General features: G+C 38.7%; 1 protein-coding gene across 1 annotated transcript in view; it reads left to right on the top strand.

The window, feature by feature from the left end:
- Positions 1-4,518: 4,518 nt before the first annotated feature.
- Positions 4,519-21,808, top strand: part of PCB (Pyruvate carboxylase) — a 98,663-nt gene continuing 81,373 nt past the window's right edge. The window contains exons 1-2 of the mRNA XM_067107496.1: positions 4,519-4,972; positions 11,786-11,915. The gene's annotated coding sequence lies outside the window, so the exon portion shown is untranslated. The remainder of the gene's footprint in view (positions 4,973-11,785; positions 11,916-21,808) is intronic.

The raw sequence follows: 21,808 nt of genomic DNA, 5'->3' as shown, positions 1-21,808 counted from the left end.
TTTTTGTATTTTTAAACCACTCGGTTGGCTTTCGAAATACAGATATTCTTGGGCTGTTGCAGGATTGGAAAAATAAGTGCGTTTGAGGGTGGAGGTGTCAACCAACTAGATTCTGGCTGGTTGGGCAACCTGTATCCTCAATCGGAGTATAGATATTTTGGGCTGTTGCAGGATTGAAAAATAAGTGCGTTTGAGGGGTAGAACCAACTAGATTCTGGTTGGTTGGGCGACCTGTATCCTCAATCGGAGTATAGATATTCTTGGGCTGTTGCAAGATTGAAAAAATAAATGCGTTTGAGGGTAGAGGTGTCAACCAACTAGATTCTGGCTGGTTGGGCAACCTGTATCCTCAATCGGAGTATAGATATTCTTGGGCTGTTGCAAGATTGAAAAAATAAGTGCGTTTGAGGGTAGAGGTGTCAACCAACTAGATTCTGGTTGGTTGGGCGACCTGTATCCTCAATCGGAGTATAGATATTCTTGGGCTGTTGCAAGATTGAAAAAATAAATGCGTTTGAGGGTAGGTCAACAACTAGTTCTGGCTGGTTGGGCAACCTGTATCCTCAATCGCTTGGGCTGTTGCAAGATTGAAAAATAAGTGCGTTTGAGGGTAGAGGTGTCAACCAACTGATTGGTTGATACCTGCATCTCGGAGTATAATACTCTTGGGCTGTTGCAGGATTGAAAAAATAAATTTGTCAACCAACTAGATTCTGACTGGTTGATACCTGATCCTCAAACTGTTACTCATTTTTTGCCTGATTGTGAACCAGGTTAGCGTGTGGATTAAAAGGTAATGCAAATGATAAGTATAAAACGTATATTTACAAATGTACCTCGTTGCATTGAGAATGCATATTTTAATCTCTGGGGGGAAGAAACAAAAGCATTTGGTACGGATTTAACAGCAACGATCAGATTGTCATCTGAAGTAAAGAATTACATTCAGGAAGGAATGTTGCTTATATGGATCAAAGCTGTATTTGAGGTAGTGAAGATGTCAAAATATAGCAAAAAGAAATACAACATCAAGGTAGAATGTAAGTAATATTTGAGATAAGATTTCAGCACCATGTTTTGCAGGACGTTAGCACAAAGAAGTCGAGTATAATCTTGAAAGCTCAAATGGAACTGGTATTTGAAATTACATAATTACATTACATATATATATATATATATATATATATATATATATATATATATATATATATATATATATATATATATATATATATATATATATAGCCACACATAACCAATTGCCATTTCTTATACAATACAAATCCCCACAACAGAAAAACCTACAGTGTTGAAATGTTCTTTCAGTGCAAAAATAGGACCGCTTCAGTCGTCCGTCCAGTAGGCAAGCCATAAAAGTTCCATCCAATCTTTCACATGAAACGAATCTCTTGAATGATTTTTGATAAAATTCTGCCATCTTGTGTATATATATATATAATATATATATATATATATATATATATATATATATATATATATATATATATATAAATTATATATATGAAATTCTACCAGTTTGACTAAGGTTGTAGGGCGCTGAGCGGTTACTGTTAGATGCAGCAATAATTGCAATTATATGTAAAGTATTAAATATTATATCTCAAGGGCATGTTAGTGCTTTTTGTGGCGTTAATTCATACTAGATAAGAATTTAGCGACGAACATGTATCTGTGAGTGCATAATGTAGTTGCACAGTCCACTAGGTGAATTTGAGTCTCTCTCTCTCTCTCTCTCTCTAAATGTCATGAGTTTTTCCTCTCTCTCTCTCTCCCTCTCTCTCTTGAAATGTCATGAGTTTTTCCTCTCTCTCTCTGTAAATATCATGAGTTTTTCGTCTCTCTCTCTCTCTCTTTAAATGTCATGAGTTTTTTCCTCTCTTTAAATGTCATGAATTTTTCCTCTCTCTCTGTAAATGTCATGAACTTTTCCTCTTTCTGTAAATATCATGAGTTTTTCCTCTCTCTCTCTCTCTTTAAATGTCATGAGTTTTTCCTCTCTCTCTCCCTATCTCTTTAAATGTCATGAATTTTTCCTCTCTCTGTGTGTAAATGTCATGAGCTTTTCCTCTCTCTCTCTCTGTAAATATCATGAGTTTTTCGTCTCTCTCTCTCTCTCTCTCTCTCCCTCCCCCCCCCTTATTACTCACCTCATCGCACATCCAAGTGCGAGATGAGCTGAGAGTTGTAAAGTGTCATTGACTGTAAGTGTCATAAGTAGGGCCCAGCCTTGAGAGCTCCTCAACCCAGCCATTTAAGAAGCTCTCGCTGTATTCCGTGAGCGCCAGCATTCCACCGAGGTTGACGTTCTCGATCTTCTGACAAGCTATAATCAATTATCAGTTCGTGATCCAGCGCATGCGCGGTCCAGTGCGGTTTAATCATACGTAAGGAGTTCGTCAAGGGTATACCACAAGGCGGGCATTTTCACCGGCGCTGTTTTTTTATGACTACACCTTTTCTTTAACAAAAAATTTCTCTTGGTGATGTTATACTTTTAAGCCGCGTTCAGATAAATATTATTGACTGTTTTACAGACTGCTCTAAGCAAGAGCCCGTGCTGGCATAAAGCCAGCTCAATCAAAAACAACAGCAACAAGTAACTGCGTAAAATTGTCGGTATTCAGGTGTAATGGTTGATGCTAAAAAATCTAAATAGTTTGTTTTAAGAAATCTAACATTACGTAGGAAGAATAATTGACTTACGTATGTATTAATTATTAATTTTTTTATGACGAAAGTGTTTTTTAAAATCTCCCTTGTAGCCACGTTTGTGTCCGGGTTTTGGGAGCTTGTTCTAAATATCTGTAGAGTTTTTTTTTTAGTTATTTTAGCATATAGGGTATTTGCATACTGAAAAGGAATTCAACAGATGGAAAGTTCGTTTTCGTGAATTCTTCGACTTGGGGGTAGTGTCGTCAGTGCACCTCACGTGGTGCACTTTAGGCATTACTTAAAAGCCTTTGCAGCGTCCCTTCGGCCCCCAGCCGCAACCTCTTTCGTTCTTATTACCGCACCTCCGTTCATATTCTCTTTCCTCCATCTGACTTTCCATCCTCTCAAACAATTGTTTCATAGTGCAAGTGCAAAAGGTTTTCCTCCTGTTACACCTTTCAAACCACCTTTTCTCTCAGTTTCCCTTTCAGGGTTGAATGACTTCATAGGTCCCAGCGCTTGGCCTTTGGCCAAAATTCTATGTTCTGTTCTCTTAATTCACCAAGTTCATGTCTCAAATATTGTAAGATAAGTGTGTTGTGCGCTTATGAGTAGGCAGGCGCTCGACTGCACACCGAGGAATTTTGTAAATAGTTATTTTTAGAAGTATTAATGAGTATGTCATGCTGGTAAGCATGTACTGAATCTCGAGTGTTGAACTCCGTCCATAAGGTGAAAAGATTTGTTCCAATATTTTCATGATGTGCTGGAAAGTAAATGCGATATAATGGTTCCTTCTTTGTGTTTCATTCACCTGTTCGTAATGGTTCATACGATTTGTGGGTAACTGAATTTATATATAGAGTTTTGGTGTCTAACATTTTTTTAAAGTTTGTCTTAAAAATTTTGTCTCATATGTACATACCTATGTTCATAGATCTTATCATTTTCTAATTTCTAAGGAGTGCCTTGTCTCTCAGAAGTAACTGTGTTGACACAGAAGTCAGGCGATGCCTTAGAGCAGTGGTTCTTAACATTTTTCAAATCAGCAGTCAGTTCTGGCACCCCTTGTATTGCTGAAATAAAAATAAGAACTAAAAAAAAGCTAAAATACAAAGTTGATATGATGTGTATTGATAACTAAACCACATTTTTTTAATCTTCATTCACAAAGCTTAGTTTCATTTTATTTTCTTTTTTGCAGAAAAAATAACGCGTATACAAAAATATATTGCTATAATTATTCATAGGCTTCCTCGCACTCCTGATTAAGAACCACTGTCTTAGAGGATATACAAATGAATGATCTCGATAATTTCAAAGAAGGAACAGTCAGGCCTGCTGAAAGTTCGTGTTAAAAAAAAAAAAACTAATGCTCTCTTACAATTAAAAAAAATTGTGATTGGAACACTGAGACTCATTTCCAACAGTATTCTTAAATTTTAAATAACAGTATAACGATAGTAACTTGTCTGCCTTACTTTCCTGTTGTTTACTAGTTTTAGGCTAGGCTCACACGTAATACACGTTTCCTATTATTTTGCAATTTTTGAGTGGTTTTGCTGTCGCCTATAAGGAACCACTGTATAGTGGTCGATTGAAGTCCGTGATAACAACAGACAGACGCAGGCATTCAAGCTAGTACCAACATGGATTTTGAAGAGGTTCTGCTATGGACGTTATTACGTCGAAGAAGGAGACCTCATAGGAAGAGGGTGTTTGGGTTCTCTTCTATAAACTACTCGGTGTTAAATGAATCTTCAGTTGTTTCAGCAGGATCCATTGTCGGCAGCCACTGGTTCTCTGACTGATAACAGTGATATGCTCATCCACACATGACGACATTTGTGTGAGTGATACCATCCAGTTGAAATCGACCTCAGTAATTGGCTCGTCTGAGTATTAACAAGCGTTTTCTATATGAATAACCAACTGCCCACTCTATAACCACTGGTTTGTGGTGTGGTGCGGTTTTGTTTTGGTACGTGTGTGCCTAGCCTTAATTTTGTGAAATTTTGGTTTTTTTATGAACACAGTGCGCTGAGCAAGCTGGCCTACGGCTGTTTATTCTGAACCACGCTAATAACAATAACCTCATTACCTACATTATCCTTAATTTAACTGGAATTGGTAATTGGGACTGACAAGATAATCACTTATCTGCCTTCTTTCCTGTTTACTAGTTATGTTGTGGTCATTTTTGTGTTTTGTTTACACGAACACAGCATCATGAAGGACCTCTTACGATTCTGTTATTTCTGGACGACTCTGCTACGAACCTCGCCAGTTACCACACAAGGTAGGCTGTGTCTGTTAACTTACACCAAAACTGTTATAAAACTTAAATGTAGGCCTATACTATCGAAAATAACAATCCTCTGGATGAAATTCAATTCGTAATCCAGCAACCAGATCATTTTTACTCAGTTTTATATGACAAGCACAATACTGTATCCCTATGCCATGTCGTTCTCAACCGAAACTTTCCCGCAATGCGATGGTTACTTGTCTTGCTGCCTGTCTGGAGCTTCCGGACACCTGCAACGTCAGGCACTTAAGTGGGTATGACGTCACCGAGTCTCCTTTACATGCAACCAGGGCAGCCACAGTTGTCTGGAGCTTGGCGTAGTTATGTATTTGTTGTCTCTGACTCAGCTCAATTTATATATTGAGTCATCATTTTGTATTTCATATGAAACCGAAGCCTTTTTAAATATCAAAGACACCCCAAGATAGTTGTTAAATTCCCTTTTGCTGAGAAAAAGTGATTAGGGCTCTAAATATTGTGAAACAAAATTAGGCTGCTTGGTAAAGCCAGGAAGAATGGTTCTGTTGTAACAAAGTAAAACTTGATTCCTACTCTTGGTGAAGGAAGTGAAGAGGGATGCTGGGTACTGAAATATTCCCAATATCATTATTGAATTCTGGAGGTCAGTTACTGAAAACAAAAGTACCACTGAAACCCTTTGATTATTCACAGATACCACCGAATGAAAATTCTAGGATAAATTCCTTAAAAGAGTTTTTGGTATCAACATCTCCTGTTTACCCACAGTTTAGTCTTTACGAAGCTGCGCTGACTGTAGACTGCATTGTTATTATTTTCATTTATATGAGCAGGCCTTTGTGGCCAGTCCTGTGAAAGTTAATATATTTAGCACAGTGGTTAGGTTAACCTGTTTTCATAACTAAGTAACTAGCTTCTAGAACCCTAGAATCTTAAATCAGTTTTCATTCGGTCAAAAAAATGGAGTTTCTCTTGACATTGTGCAGCAGCTAAATCCGAAGGCTGTAGTAACAAATCGGTTTATAAACAGACATAAAATGCTAGGTCTAATTTTCAACATACAAATTTTCAGGGATAAGTTAGCTTAAAACTCATTTGCTTTCATGTGTCCGAGCCCGAATTATTCACGTAATTCCAACCATACAATAAACAAAACCGACGGATTTCGGCAGTTGCCATACTTTCATTGAAAAAATGAGAGCTTTACTGAAATGGAACACAAGCCATGTTACAACCTCCGTGGAAAAAGACTGGTATTTTGTTCAGTCACAATAAGAAAAGAATGGAATTCATTTGCAAACGAAACGAAGATTAGATTATGTATTCCCATATAACAATCAGCACACCTCATGGGGTTATGACAACGTATTAAGAATCCCAAATAAGCAGTGCTGTTCAAGACCAGCATTTGGGGGAAGCGTTAAGGAAATAGACGCTGAATACGACAGGTGTGAAACTGTTCGAGTTTCAGCGAGAGAATAGCATAGTTAGCAGCCATTATGAATGATTTTAATAGAAATATATAATATTAAACGTCCACAGTGGCATATATCTCCTACGAACGCGAAAGAACATCGCTTCTTTTTCTCCATGAATGATCAGTGGTGAATGTCAGGCTTTGTCAGCAGGACTCAGGAAACCTTTCCCGAAAATATTTCAACTTTAATTTAAAGTATTTTTGATGACATGTAATCGAATTTATAGGCATGATTTATGAGCAGTTAATTGTTGGTATGTTAATTCACATAATTCAATCACTTCATATCTTTGGATATATTTTTGGCCAAATGCTTTTCCAAAGTGGCCATTTTCGGCCACATTTTCTTTAAATTCTGGCCATAAGCTGTTGTGTTCACCTGGCAACCTGCGGCTCAATCTCAGACTCAGTCACCAAGTAATGAAAATAGTTCCTCTCGATTCCTATCGTTCCTGTTATGTTGGAATGTCATCACAGCAAATATAAACAAAAGAAGGTGCGGGAAATGAGAGAAAAAATGTTTTACAACAGTTTCAACTCCATTTGTCTAAAGTAATTATGTATTTTCATGTGTGTTTTAATGTGTTCTGAATGGTTATGATAGTAATACACATTGGGGAAATGAGTTGTTTTTGGGTTACTAGCCTATACGCCCCTGCTACATCCAACAAGGTTAGGGACCCTTTGGGAATGGCGGGTTTTGGGTGGGGTAAATCACCATGGACACAAAACAGCATTTGAATTAATGAATAAAATGAGGTAAATCATAGCATGCCTAGCAAGCCATAGTCAGGCAACGTGGGCTAGTGCAATGTAGCCTGACATCCCTTAACCACAAGGGGGTGGCGGAACGGCGCTTCGCGCCTTATCCCCATTTATAAGGATTCTTGGCAGGCACGTATATACTGGCAAGAGGTAATGTTGCGCTGCGCGCCCGCCATAGGGGTTACAAATCATGTTACGATATTATTTTAAAAACAATTACAAATTTACCTTATTTGGATGGACGCAATCGTTTTGATGGGTTATATCCAGAACAAGATGGTCGTGGCTCATCTACAGAATGATTCCCTAGGTGGTGATGGTGGCTGAGTGTCACTTAAAGGTGGATATAATTTAGCAGCTTCAAGTAAAAATTGGTGTAAAACTGAACTGTACTGCTGCAGGTAAAACTCCATGTCGTCTTTAAAAATCAGTGCATCGTGTTTCATTTTCAAAGAAATCGTGAATTAAGCGAAAATAATCAAAGTTACAAGATGAACACAGACTGGACATAACCTCACTCTATGCCAGACTTCAACCAAGTGACAAGCAAAAATGTCTGACACCTGTAAGATTTTCACCAGGTCACGTGACTCCTAGACAACGCGTAACTACCTACAATGCAATTTTAAGGGGGAAAACATAAGCATCAGAACCACAATGCAGTTCTAAACAAAAACAAATTCGCATCAGAGCACAAGCTGTGTCCGTGTTAAAGTAAACAAAACACTTAGAAATTTTTCGAGGCTGGGGATTATATAAACATTCATATCTCGAATACGGTGAATTTCCCCAAAAAGTGTTCAGAGACAAAGTTTAATTATTTTTTATGCAAAATGCATCTATAATACTATAATTATTATAGAATGAGTTGGAACTATTGTAAAATAATACCAATGTTTTTATGACAACTGCTTGTTGAAAAGAAAGGAAATGAGTAGCTACAGTGGAATTTATAAGAGTTTGCGGTGCAAAATGAAGACCTGCTGAAGAAAGGGAAAATCTTTAAAAGTTGGCAATAAGACTCCAGCCAGCCACTTTTGCTTGAAAAACGATTTTGGGTTTTTCTTGCTAAAATGGCTGGGAAATGATAGGGCAATAAAAGAACCTGAAAATACCAACCTAACGTAGCTTATGGGTGTTTACTGGTTACAATTTTGCCGTATTAGCTATGGAAAACGTGGGGGGTGTTTACTGGTTACAATTTTGCCGTATTAGCTATGGAGGGGGTCCGGTATTGTCTTACCTTATAAGTCGTAATGTGATTAATTTTTTATTTATCATTAGCGCATAGTGTTTATGGGGTTCAAAATAATGAGAATGAAGAGCTGCTCTTTTCAAAAATGTAGGTTACAATTTCATATCGTGTATTGGCAACTTATAAAATAATACCGGAAGGTGACACCATCTCGGGGACAACATAAATAAGGGCCGCACGTGACTTGATGCACCTTCAGGTTTTTAGTACAGTACGCTGTGTAGTGCTGTGCATGCAAGCAGTCTATATTATATAACTAACTCTAGATATGTGGCTCACCACCTGTAGAGCCTTGAAAGGTGATTTAAGAGAAGCGTTTTTTCACAATTTGGTAAATAGTCGTATCTCTTTATTTCCTTTAAAATGAAGGTAACAGTAACAGTAACACTGCACAATATTCACATAAATGTTCTGCTATATACGATATGACGGGGGGGGAGGGACCCTACCCCTCCGCCACTGGCCACGTCAGGGCACGGCACCCTAGTGTAGGTTAGGTTGAAGGAGGTTAGGTCAGAATGCATCCTTGTTGAACTATCTTTGATTTGCTTTTAAGAACGGCGCGACTTGAGTAAAAGGCCTAAGGCATGCAGCTTTTCTGCAGTTTTGCCACTTCCTCCCGAGACGATAAAATTTGTTGCCAAATTCTAAAAATTGCATGGAAAAAAAAATGATGTCTCGGATCGGCCTAGGTTTCCACGTGTGCCATAAATGTTTGAATTCAGTCGGTCTGACAAGGTAATAAATAAAAGATATTGTCCCTAACCAAGCAATATGGAGATTTCCCTGTACTAGAAGCAGCTAAATGGAATGTTGGAATTTAGATAATAAAGTTATTTCATTCAACAAAAATTGCTCATTTTTATTGAGAGTAGTTTCCAGAAATATTTGATATTATAGGAAAAACTGAAGGTTTAAATCTAGCAGTGTAATGACTTAATGAAACTCGTTAGTTTATGGAAACAGGTATAGTCTATAAAATTATATCTTTTAGTCAAACTAAGGAATGAGGTCTTCGTTTTGTTTCCCTAATTGAGTATGCAGGGACTCTGATAACAGAATTATTTCAACTGCTCTTAACATAATAAAGTTACAGAACATACGATTCCCATCCGAAGTACTTTTGAGGGCTTGCTTGTTATGCAACCCTTCACAAGCATTGATAATTTTCTTAAAACAAAAACTATGACTATTGGGAGAAAAAGAATGTTAGGTTTCACGACATAGCCTACTGGTATAGCAAGATGTAAATGAAATGCCGTGTAATAGAAATAAAGAGGAACATACTGCATGTTTCACAATATATATTTACTAAAAATACTCATAGGCAGTGGATATGAAGGCTTTCTCTATTCTCTGATTAAAATTGTCATGATTGCATACATATAGGGGTATACAAATTTCCCCAAATTTCACTTGGTAACTGGTGTTTACATGAAATCATTTGATTTAGAAAAACTCTTTTTAAGATTTATAGCGTGCTATTAGTTTCCAGAACGAAAAATAAAGGGAAAAAGCTTGTTAACTAGGCCTATGTTTGCACGTGCGCATTTGGGTTGTAAATAATATTTCGAACGTTATTAATGGTATTAATATATCATTAACTCTGTCACAGGTTATGGCTAATACAGATTTCAGGTTTCCTATGATTGTTATTGGCTTTTTCACAGGATGGTATAGGCAAGCTCTGGTCCAATAACGTTAGGGAAGGTTTTGAATGTATCGATGAAATTAAATAACAGAGTATACGCTTAAATTTCATATCCATTTTCTTTAAGGTTCTAAAAGAAAACGGAAAAGTTGGAGCTAATCATTTGATGGATAAACTAAAGTATATTAGTGGGAGTCTCTGGTTGCTCCCGGCATCATTGTTATTATTGTTTAGGCTTGACATAAGATTTTTATATTTACAGTTAGACTTAAAACGCTGTAAATTGACATGAAATACATTATATCCTTGCTAACACTGTAATGTTGTTTTCAAGATGTTCTAACTTAATGGATATTGCTTTGAAGATGAGAGCTGCTTATAACGCACGATTTTTTCTCTTACGTTATAACCACTCAGTTAAGACAATTCAAATTCGTAACCTTAATAACTACCCAGATGTTTTCAAAATGCTGCAAGAATTCAGGAAGGTCTGTTCCACTAGCGGATCCCGGGGGAGGGGGCCACCTGGGCACGTTCCCCCCAAACGAAAAATGACAAAATAATACTACTGAAGATTTAGATAATAAAAACATAAATGAGAAATATAAAAATGGGAAAAAGTCAAAATTCTATTATTGAAATAATAAACTTTTGAGGAAAAAATAACAATTATATATATATATATAACATATATATATATATATATATATATATATATATATATATATATATATATATATATATATATATTTATTTATTTTCTTATTTATACATATATGTGTAATATAAAATTAATGGGCCCCCATGAAATTTTTCTGGATCCGGTAGTGATCTGCTCACTTCCAGAATGGCTACCTTGTGTGAAAGGTGATTGTTCAGAGATTGGAAAGTTATTTTCAGAGTGCTTTAGAAAAATCAATAGCCCATACAGTTTTGTTTTTTTTTTTTTGAGCAAGAGATCATCCTTTTTGACGAGTCTCTAGGCCTAGACTTATTGAGGAGTAAATGTGTCTCTAGGCCTGGACTTAGTGAGGAGTAAATGTGTCTCTAGGCCTAGACTTAGGAGTATGTTTCTAGGCCTAGACTTAGTGAGGAGTAAATGTGTGTCTAGGCCTAGACTTAGAGAGGAGTGAATGTGTCTCTAGGCCTAGACTTAGAGAGGAATCAATGCACCTCAGTATTAATCATTCGCGATGCTTTGGTGATCCAGACGCAGGTGCACATTCCAGATCGTTGAGTGATTCCGAATGAATATTAAACGTTACCATAGCCGCACTAACCCGTAGGTGGGTTGTGGCGTCATTGCACCTTACTCGGTACAATGTAGGCATTACTTAAGGTTCTTTGCAGCGTCCTTTCGGTCCCTAACTGCAACCCCTTTCATTCCTTTTACTTTACCTCCGTTCATATTCTCTCTCTTCCATCTTACTTTCCACCCTCTCTTTACATTTGTTTCAACTTAATTCTCAGCGCTGATTGACTTCATACATCCCAGTGCTTGTCCAGTGGCCTAGATGTTATTTTCATATCAGCTGTTAAGTGAAAAAAAAATACAATATTCATAGTAATATCTGTGTTGGAATATCTTCTCCACCAGGTAAAATGTTTCAGCAACAAAAATCTTAGATAATTATATAACTTTTTATCATTTATTACAATTGTGCATATATTCCCCAGCGCGAGAGAGGAAACGGCTTCACAACATCCTGCTTGAAGCTGCTAAATGATACTGAAACTCAAGTATTGGAGGAAGGAGCCTCAGACATCTTAGAAAGATGGACCATAACGTTCGACTTTTAGGACAAAGGTAAGGAACGTGAATTTATGTTATGCAAATTGTGGGGTTATAGGGGTTGCACACACCCACATAATTAATAGTTCAATAATTTGAACGGTACTCAAGGTAGAGGTTAAGTTCGGATGTTAAGATGGGTGCTCTCAGTCGGATGGCAGCTTTCTTGACTGTCTTTTAGTTTTCTGTGAAAGAAAACCATTGTGCTGGCTTTGTCTGTCCGTCCGCACTTTATTCTGTCCGCACTTTTTCTGTCCGCCCTCAGATCTTAAAAACTATTGAGGCTAGGGGGCTGCAGATTGGTATGTTGATTACCCACCCTCCAATCATCAAACATACCAGATTGCAGCCCTCTAGCCTCACTATTTTTTATTTTATTTAAGGTTAAATTTAGCCATAATCGTGCTTCTGGCAACGATACTGGATAGGCCACATCGAGCCATGGTTAAAATTTCATGGGCTGAGGCTCATACAGCATTATACCTAGACCACCGAAAGATAGATCTGTTTTCGGTGGCCTTGATTATACGTTCCCTTTGTTCGCATTGATATTCAAGCCTCTACTTTCCATTCCAGACCTTCAGGTCTCAAACAGTTTTTAAGGCTTCTTCCTTTGATTTTGCTGTTCACTCGAGATCTCTGCACAAAGGCTCCGCTTTCTACACCCAAACCAAGTAACTTAAATATCATAGTATTATAATGGTTTTCATTTATTAACTTCCGTATGGGGGGTAGGGCCGTCAGTGCACCACCTCATGCGGTGCACTGTAGGCATTACTTAAGGTTCTTTGCAGCGTCCCTTCGGCCCCTAGCTGCAGCCCCCTTCGTTCCTTTTACTGTACCTCCTTTCATATTCTCTTTCTTCCATCTTACTTTCCTCCACCCTCTCCTAACAATTGATTCACAGTGCAACTGCTTTGAGGTTTTCCTCCTGTTACGCCTTTCGAACTTTTACTGTCAATTTCCGTTTCAGCGCTGAATGACCTCATAGGTGCCAGTGCTTGGCCTATGGCCTAAATTCTGTATTCAGTTCTATTCAATTCTAAATTTACTAAAAGATCCCAACCAACTGGGCACTTTTTCAGACACGCAAAACTAATAATGCTCTTGATAATTACTAATTTATATCATAGTTCCTGTAATCATTCTCTCTCTCTCTCTCTCTCTCTCTCTCTTTCTCTCTCTCTCTCTCTCTCTCTCATCTATCTTTCCTTTACATGGTTGGTAAATATTGATTAATTATTTAGCTCCATTTGAAATGACCGAGTAAAATCTCTATTCCATCATTCCGTCGTCATGACCTGTCTTCAGTTTTGTCATTGCTATTAGCATACGCGAGTGCTATTCTCTGTTTTGTCAACAGTGCTGTCTCCTGATTATGACTCTGGCTAGATATATTTGTTGATAAATAACATTCTTTGTGATGCTTATACTTTGAATATTACATTTTTAAACATTTAACCTAAATGGGACGTTTACTTAGGCTATATGCGTGTTTTGACCAGACATAGACAATCATAACCTTTTAATGAATGATGACTGTTTTCCGTTCTTGTGAATCTTGGTATGAGAAAGGTGAAATTGTTGGCCGTCCTATTTTTAGAATAAAGAAGAAGGCGTAAGAACGCAGCAACGACTCCTTACGTCACAAGGTTCAAGGGAGATTTATAAATCGTTGGCCTCCCCTCCACGTCTCAGTCGAGATCGAGAGAGCGCGAAAAGACGTTAAAGGAGGGAAGTTATCCGTGGGGAGGGGGCTTTTGGGGGAAGGAGGAGGGGGAGATTGAGCCCAAGAGGCATGGTGAAGTTTCAAGGACTGGTCAGGGAAGAAGAGGTTTTTCAAGGGAGAGATGTGAAAGTTCGCTATGCGTATGAAAGCTACTGTGTCATTATTGTGTTTTATTAGAAAAAAAGGCGTAACCAGCCGATGGGGTCATTGACCGATAGGCGGGGTTTCTCCAACCTTCCGGAAAAACAAGTGGAATTCCAGTGGAAGAACTTAGGCCTATTTGTGACACGGGCCGGAAAATGCCGAGCGCGATGTGGTGATAATGAATTTGAAGCAGGTGGTCTTGGCATTTTCATCTTTCGGTTTTGTATAAGAATGTTACAAACTTTAAGAGTCTGAGTGACTGTCACTTGTGATCTTTGAAATGTTGCTCTGTCTCCAAGGCTTAAATCAACGTCAGAATTTTATAATCTTTCTCCGTTCGTCTAGTGACTTTCCCCCTTGGTATTACAAAGTCAAGTGGTTATAATCCTTTTCTGTTTTCACTGAATGTATAAGAAAGAGAAGATATCTTTGTATTTATTCATGCACAAACACTGAGGCTCAAATATATTTTTATTTACGCTTTACAGCGTTTGAGTGAAATTTTTATTCATTTTATTGTCTAGTTTTCAACATATGAATGTTGTAATCTCTTAGAATTTTAAAGGGTTTTTGTCGTTACTAATCAAAATGGCATTTGGGATGCAGCTCTGATCAACTCGAGAATAAATGGAATCGAATGATTGAAGAAATAGGCTAGGATAGGCTAAGAATCATTTAAGGTTTACTTAAGTATAGTTTTTAGACATTTTTAGCTAATGTTATCGTATCTCTTAGACCACAAGGGATGTGACTGCAGCTGGGGTCATTGCACAAGCTCAGTGCTCAGGTCAGAGGTTGGTGGTGTAGAAGTTGATGCATAATATTCAAGTTTCTTTGGAGACAATGATCTTTATGATTGGAGCCGTTGCGCAAGATAAGCTCACCGGCCTTGGCTAGGTGCAGTGACGTCTGAACTTCACCAGACCGTTCGCTGTAGATTTCCCTTGTTTTAGTACAATTAGAATTGCATTAGCCTAAGCCCTTAGTGCCGTCAGTACACCTCACGTGGTGTACTGTAGGCATTACTAAAGGTCCTTTGCAGCGTCCCTATTCGGCCCCTAGCTGCAACCTCTTTCATTCCTTTTTCTGTACCTCAGTTTATATTCTATTCCATCTGACTTTCCACCCTCTCTAACAGCTGTTTCGTAGTACAACTGCGAGGTTTTCCTCCTGTTACACCCTTCAATTTCCCTTTCAGAGCTGAATGACCTCATAAATCCTGCGCTTGGCCTTTGGCCTAATTTCTATATTCTGTTTTATTAGCCTAACATTCACCTCTTCCACTTCCAAATTTCTCATTTCTCTTCCTTTGTTACTCTCCGTGTGCGCGAAGGTTTTGAGGTAATATCACAACGCAAATAAGAAAGAAAATCGAGTCGCCCAAGAGTAGATAAACGAAAAAATTGCGAGTAAAAACAAGTACAGAATATATACTGTATATTCAGGGACGCCTCATCGCTACGCCATTCTCTCAGGTAAGGCGCATTTCTTTGACGTTTGGTTGTTACCGTACGTTCTTGACATATTTATCATATTTTAATATAAAACTCCCAACTGAATCAGTGAATGCTTAGCTTATCTTTAGAGCAGCGAGAGATGTCAGCGGGTTTAAGTCATATCAGTGCGAGATTGGGTACACATTCCATTTGCTGAAAGAATCCTCGCCTGTTCTGAGCCACCTAGTCCTATTGTGCCACATGAAATTACTGCCTTGCTACTTTAGGTTTCTTGGAAGTTATTGGCCTCCAGGCAAAAATTTCCTCTTTTTTTTTTTTTTTGCCTTCAAGTCAGTTCTGCATAACTCATACTCTTCCATTTATAAATTTGTTCACTTCGTCAGTCAAGCTTTTCGATGCCAGACAAATCAGGTTATCGTTGATTTACTTAAGTTCCCGGTCCATTCTCACTCTTTCACTTTGTTTTTAATCAGGATTTCTTATTAGTGGAAAGAACCAACGAATTTTTTTTTTCTATTCGTTAAGGCCCTGAGTGACCTTCACCATTTCCAGTTTCTTACGAAAGCTTGCTTGTTCCTCCTCCTGCCATTTCTTGAAAGGAATAGATTACAAGGTGATGCAAGCGTTGGTGCGATCAATCGCTAGGTGACTTCAATTGCAATACACAGATTATATTTCTTTGTCTTGTAGGCTTTGTAGAGTTCAGCATGCCCTCTCTCTCTCTCTCTCTCTCTCTCTCTCTCTCTCTCTCTCTCTCTCTCTCTCTCTCTCTCTCTAGGGGCCCTTAGAGCTGTTGTACAGGTTTTCTCTTGATGTATTGAAAGAAAATATAACGTTGACTTCGGTATCATCATATGCCGGCTCTCTAATATTCACCGTATATTTATTTCTCCCAGAATCATCATCCATCTCTTGAGCATAACTGTCCCGTTTTCTTTCCATACATCTGTGTTAATGTAAATATTGGCAACTCTCTCTCTCTCTCTCTCTCTCTCTCTCTCTCTCTCTCTCTCTCTCTCTCTCTCTCATGGGAGCGCAAGGGCGAGTTAATTTCCCGTGGGATGAAACAGATTTTCTCTCTCTCTCTCTCTCTCTCTCTCTCTCTCTCTCTCTCTCTCTCTCTCTCTCTCTCTCTCTCGTGCGGGGAAGGGCAGTGGCAGTTTTTCATCACCTCCCCATGATTTGCTTTGTTCCACTTGATTTGCTTTCGTCCCTTTTTGAATTCCTGGGTTTTGTTATGTTGCATTTCTTTGGAATTTCTTACATCTCCCTCGCCGCAATTAAATCTGATTACTTATCTCAACATGTAAAAGATACTCATATCTTATTTGAGTGGTGAGGTCCTCACTTCATTCACGTTTCTTTTACTGTACCTTCTTTCATATTCTCTTTCTTCCGTCTTACTTTCCTCAGCCCTCTCCTAACAGTTGATTCATAGTGCAACTGCTTTTGAGGTTTTCCTCCTGTTACGCCTTTCAATCCTTTTTTACTGTCAGGTTGCGTTTCAGTGCTGAATGACCTCATAGGCCTAAATTCTATATTCAGTTCAGTTTCATTCACGTATACGATAAAGTTATTTTCGTAACTTGCTTGTTCCTTTTACCATCTCTCTTTCTTGTTTATTTTATTTTATTTTTCATTGTTAGAAGACAACGAGTGCTCGCAAATACACTTTGTGTTCTGTGAAGCGCACTGTGCGCGAGATTGCCTCTGAACACGCTTCAGTGGAATGCATTGTCATGATTATGAAGCACTTTCTCGACACACGCCAGTAGATGGCGCAGTTGTTGCTTCCTTTTTTTTATGCTGAAGGATGACGGAGATTTTTATTTTTTCCAATCCGACGCAGTTTTCTTGTGACTGGCGCCTTGTGGTCTTTTGTATCCCAGAACTAAAGTTACTTTAAGTTGCTTGAAGGTATTGCAACTTAAAGGTATTTTAATGAGAATGGTGTACGAGTATATACTTAGAAAGTTTAGTATATTTCAGTTTTGCTGAAACATGTTTGGATGCGAAAGAGTTGAATGTTAGGCTAACGAATGGTACGCCAGGCGGGCACCAATTTTCATATTATACATACATACACACACACACACACATAAATATATACATATATATATGTATGTATGTAATTGTTATTATAATTTTTTTCTCAACATTTATTTCTATAATAGATTTTATATTTTTCCCATTTTTATAGTTCTCATTTATGTTATTATTATCCAAATCTTCAATATTATTATTTTGTCATTATTTTTTATGGGGGAGGGCACGTGCCCAGGTGACACCCCCCCCCAACCCCCCGCGTATCCGCTAGTGCCTGGAGTTTCATAAAATACATTTGCAGAGTCATTTCTATTCATATATAAAACATAGAATAGCAATAGAGATGTAAAACTTAGGCCAAAGGCCAAGCGCTGGGATGATGAGGTCATTCAGCGCTCAAAGAAAAACTGGGAGTAAAAAGATTTTAAAGGCGTAACAGGAATAAAAACCTTTTACAGTTTTACTATGAAACAGTTTTTAGGAGAGGGTGGGAAATAAGATGGAAGAACGAGAATATGAACGGAGTTCCAGTAAAAGAAATGGAATGGGTTGCAGCTACGGGCCGAAGGGACGCCGCAAAGAACCTAAAGTGACGCCTACAGTGCACCGCGTGTGTGGTGCACTGCCGGCTCTACTCCCAAACACCGGGTGGTAAAAGATGGAATAACTGATAAAATTCCATCCCGTGGTAATGGAGGACAGGGTCGCTTGGACTTAACCATTAATCAACCTGTCAAACCGGCCTCTGTCATTCCGAGCTTGTTATAACTCCTTCCCTGGCGATAAAGCATTCCTTTCATGAGACGGCTCCTGTCTCTGACTGTCTCCCAAAACAGACAGACACAAAACTGATATATTCCACCACCACCAGATGTCCTCGTGTTACGACTGACTAATATGGATAAAAATGGTATATATATATATATATATATATATATATATATATATATATATATATATATATATATATATATATATATATATATATGAAATTTTTATTACACCGTGATTTATATACATTCATGAAGGTACAAATGTCGCTTATTATCAAATTCACGCTACCTCGGGAAAATATCCCGATGATGGGAATTACTACCAACGGGGAATTTTTATAAGTGATAAATGGATTGGTACTGCCGGGTCTCGATCCTCGACGCAGATACTTATCCAGCGACTCCAGTCGACGGTCTACCCACTTAGCCATCAAGAGCCGAGACCCGGCAGTACCAATCCATTTATCACTTATAAATTCCCCTTCGGTGATAATTCCCCATCGGGGATATTTTCCCGAGGTAGCGTGAATTTGATATTAAGCGATTTATTTATATATATATATATATATATATATATATATATATATATATATATATATATATATATATATATATATATAATCGGTTTAGTGAAATCTAGTGCTATTCCGGTGTGATATTTCGCAGATTCTCTCATCTCCTGCTCCCATATCAGGCTATTCAACTTTTCCTTCCTTCTTGAAAGCTGAGACTACTCTCCATATCTCTCTCCATATCTCTCTCCTCCGCATTGCAGCTAATGACGCTTTAGGGGAGATGAAACTATTGTGTTGCTTTTCTTGTTGTTCTTCGTGAACGGCCATAAATTGCTCTGATAATTTCTCACACTGGTTTTCAAAATAAAAAAACAAATAAAAAAAAGACACACTGTCGTCTTATTTTTTGAGTTCTACACGAATTTGCCTACATTTTCATCGTAACCATCCACAGTGCACCTCACTCGGTATACAGTAGGCATTACTTAAGGTTCTTTGCAGCGATGCAACCCCTTTCATTCCTTTTATTGTACCTCCTTTCATATTCTCTTCTATCTTACTTTCCTCAACCCTCTCTCACAATTGTTTCATAGTTGAACTGAATATAGAATTTAGGCCAAAGGCCAAGTGCTGGTACCTATGAGGTCATTCAGCTCTGGAACGGAAATTGACAATAAGAGGTCTGAAAGGTGCAAGAGGAAGAAAACCTCAAAGCAGTTGCACTACGAATCAACTGTTAGGAGAGGGTGGTAAGTCAGATGGAAGAAAGAGAATATGAAAGGAAGTACAGTAAAAGGAACGAAAGGGGTTGCAGATAGGGGCCGAAAGCACGCTGCAAAGAACCTTAGGTAATGCCTACTGTACACCACGTGAGGCGCACTGACGGCACTACCACCCCCCCCCCAAATGCCGTAAGTGTAGTTCATGTGGTGCACTGTAGGTATTACCTAAGGTTCTTTGCAGCGTGCCTTCGGCCCCTAGCTACAAACCCTTTCGTTGCTTTTACTGTACCTCCTTTCATATTCTCTTTCTTCCATCTTACTTTCCTCAACCCTCTCATAACAATTGATTCACAGAGCAACTGCTTTGAGGATTTCCTCCTGTTACACCTTTCAGACCTTTCACTCTCAATTTCCCTTTCAGTGCTGAATGACCTCATTGGTCCCAGTGCTTGGTTTTCGGACTAAATCTTATACTCCTTCAACACTCCTTTACCTACTTATTCTTGAAAGTTCATGGATGGAATATACCAGTCACGCCCACAGGTTAAGCAGTGCACGCAGCGCCTTTGGCTGATGCCTGAATTATCGAAGACTTTGATTCCATCTATACTGGATCGTGGGGAGAGAGAGAGAGAGAGAGAGAGAGAGAGAGAGAGAGAGAGAGAGAGAGAGAGAGAGAGACGTTCAAGTAGAGCGCTTTCTTAGGCAGCCTTCGCAAGTTGGTGAAAAGCATTCTGATGGGTGGAATTAAGGTGTTTTAACTTTCTGTAAAAAAAAAACTGTTGAGATGACTATTTGTCTGTCCGTCCGCACTTTTTCTGTCCGCCCTCAGATCTTAAAAACTACTGAGGCTAGAGGGCTGCAAATTGGTATGTTGATCATCCACCCTCCAATCATCAAGCATACCAAATTGCGGCCCTCTAGCCTCAGTAGTTTTTATTTTATTTAAGGTTAAAGTTAGCCTTGATCGTGCGGCTTCCACCGCAGCAACACAGGCCACCACGGCTTCTGAGAGTTTCATGGGCCGTGGCTGAGAGTTTCATACAGCATTATACGCTGTACAGAAAACTCGGAGAAGAAACTTCGACGGACCTTTTGCCTGTTTAAATATAGCCGTGAAGTTTTGTTGGAGTCCAAGAGTCTAGAGATTATTAAAATTAACGTCAGTATTCAGTCATTTATTGATAAGTGGCATCGAGTCACTGGCAGACAATGTAATGCAGTCAGTACTCGGTAGATTTCACCGGTTGATTCATATACTGTCAATCCGTTTGAGAGCTGAATGACCTCATAGGTCCCAGTGCGTGGCCTTTGGCCTAAATTCTATATTGAATTCAGTTCACGTTAAGAACACGATTTCTTAGTCCGCTCAGGTCTTCCAACCTCATCCTTAATCATCTTATGAAGATGAAGTCAGCCCATCAAGGAAACATGTCAGCCCCTTCGAGGATGAGACTGGAGTTATTTAGGGCTATCTCGATCTCCCGCCGACTTGATTAATGTGTCTGAATAGCATTCTTTTATATAATGCTTGTGGTTCGACGCCATTTCTGGAAGGTGATAAGGAAAGATAAGAAACAGAGACCTCTAGAAAATGAGAGAGAGAGAGAGAGAGAGAGAGAGAGAGAGAGAGAGAGAGAGAGAGAGAGAGAGAGAGAGGTCATTATAACCACGGTCCTTCACATATCAGGTTTTAAGGCTTATATGACTACAGGTGTCCCCTACCTTAATTACAAACCAGGTGTGATGTTCCCAAGCTCAGATAAAGTCTGGAGATTCCAGTGTGTATTAATAACCCTTAACTTATGAAGTTTGGACTCCCGAGAACTTTAATTAAATAATGCGGATATTATGGTATATATGTATTGTCAAAAAATGGCGGCCAATAGAGAAGGTCGAGACGATAAGTCCCGTCCCTGGCGACGTAATGTACCTTCCGTAAGCTCGGATGACTGTATAGGGTCTACTGGAGGTGAGAGGATCACCCCGGGCTGGACGACGTCAAATAAAATAGATAATATTAGTTTCATAGTTTACGAACCAATTCCATAAACCATAATTATAAACCCTTCTCTACCAGGCTAAGTCTCACAGTCAAAGAATGCATCAAACGCGGTGGTTCTTTGCGGCGTCCCTTCGGTCCGTAGCTGCAACCCCTTTCATTCCTTTTACTGTACCTCCGTTCGTGTTCTCTGTTTTTCTTTCTTCCTTTCCACCCTCTCCTAAAACTAGATTCATAGTGCAACTGCGAGATTTTCCTCCCGTTACAGGTCTTTAAAATGCGAACTACTTTTTATTTTATTTTTTTTTTCCTGTCCTATATAATCATCTGTTATTCGTAGCTGGGGAACATTTCCCTTTTGTCGTAACTTTTTCGACAGATGCACCGTTTGACATTACCACTGCCGACCGTGTCTTATTCACAGGAACGGTTTGGCAATTGCGTTTTCTTTTCCCCTCACCTTTATAGAACTAAAATTGATAGAACACCAAAAAAAGGCTGATTTTCCACTACCAATTAC

The sequence above is a fragment of the Macrobrachium rosenbergii genome, chromosome 8 (assembly GCF_040412425.1).
Source record: "Macrobrachium rosenbergii isolate ZJJX-2024 chromosome 8, ASM4041242v1, whole genome shotgun sequence".
In the NCBI taxonomy this organism is placed as follows: Eukaryota; Metazoa; Arthropoda; class Malacostraca; order Decapoda; family Palaemonidae; genus Macrobrachium; species Macrobrachium rosenbergii.
The sequence above is the reverse complement of the archived record's forward strand: the minus strand, read 5'-3'. Positions and strand labels throughout refer to the sequence as shown.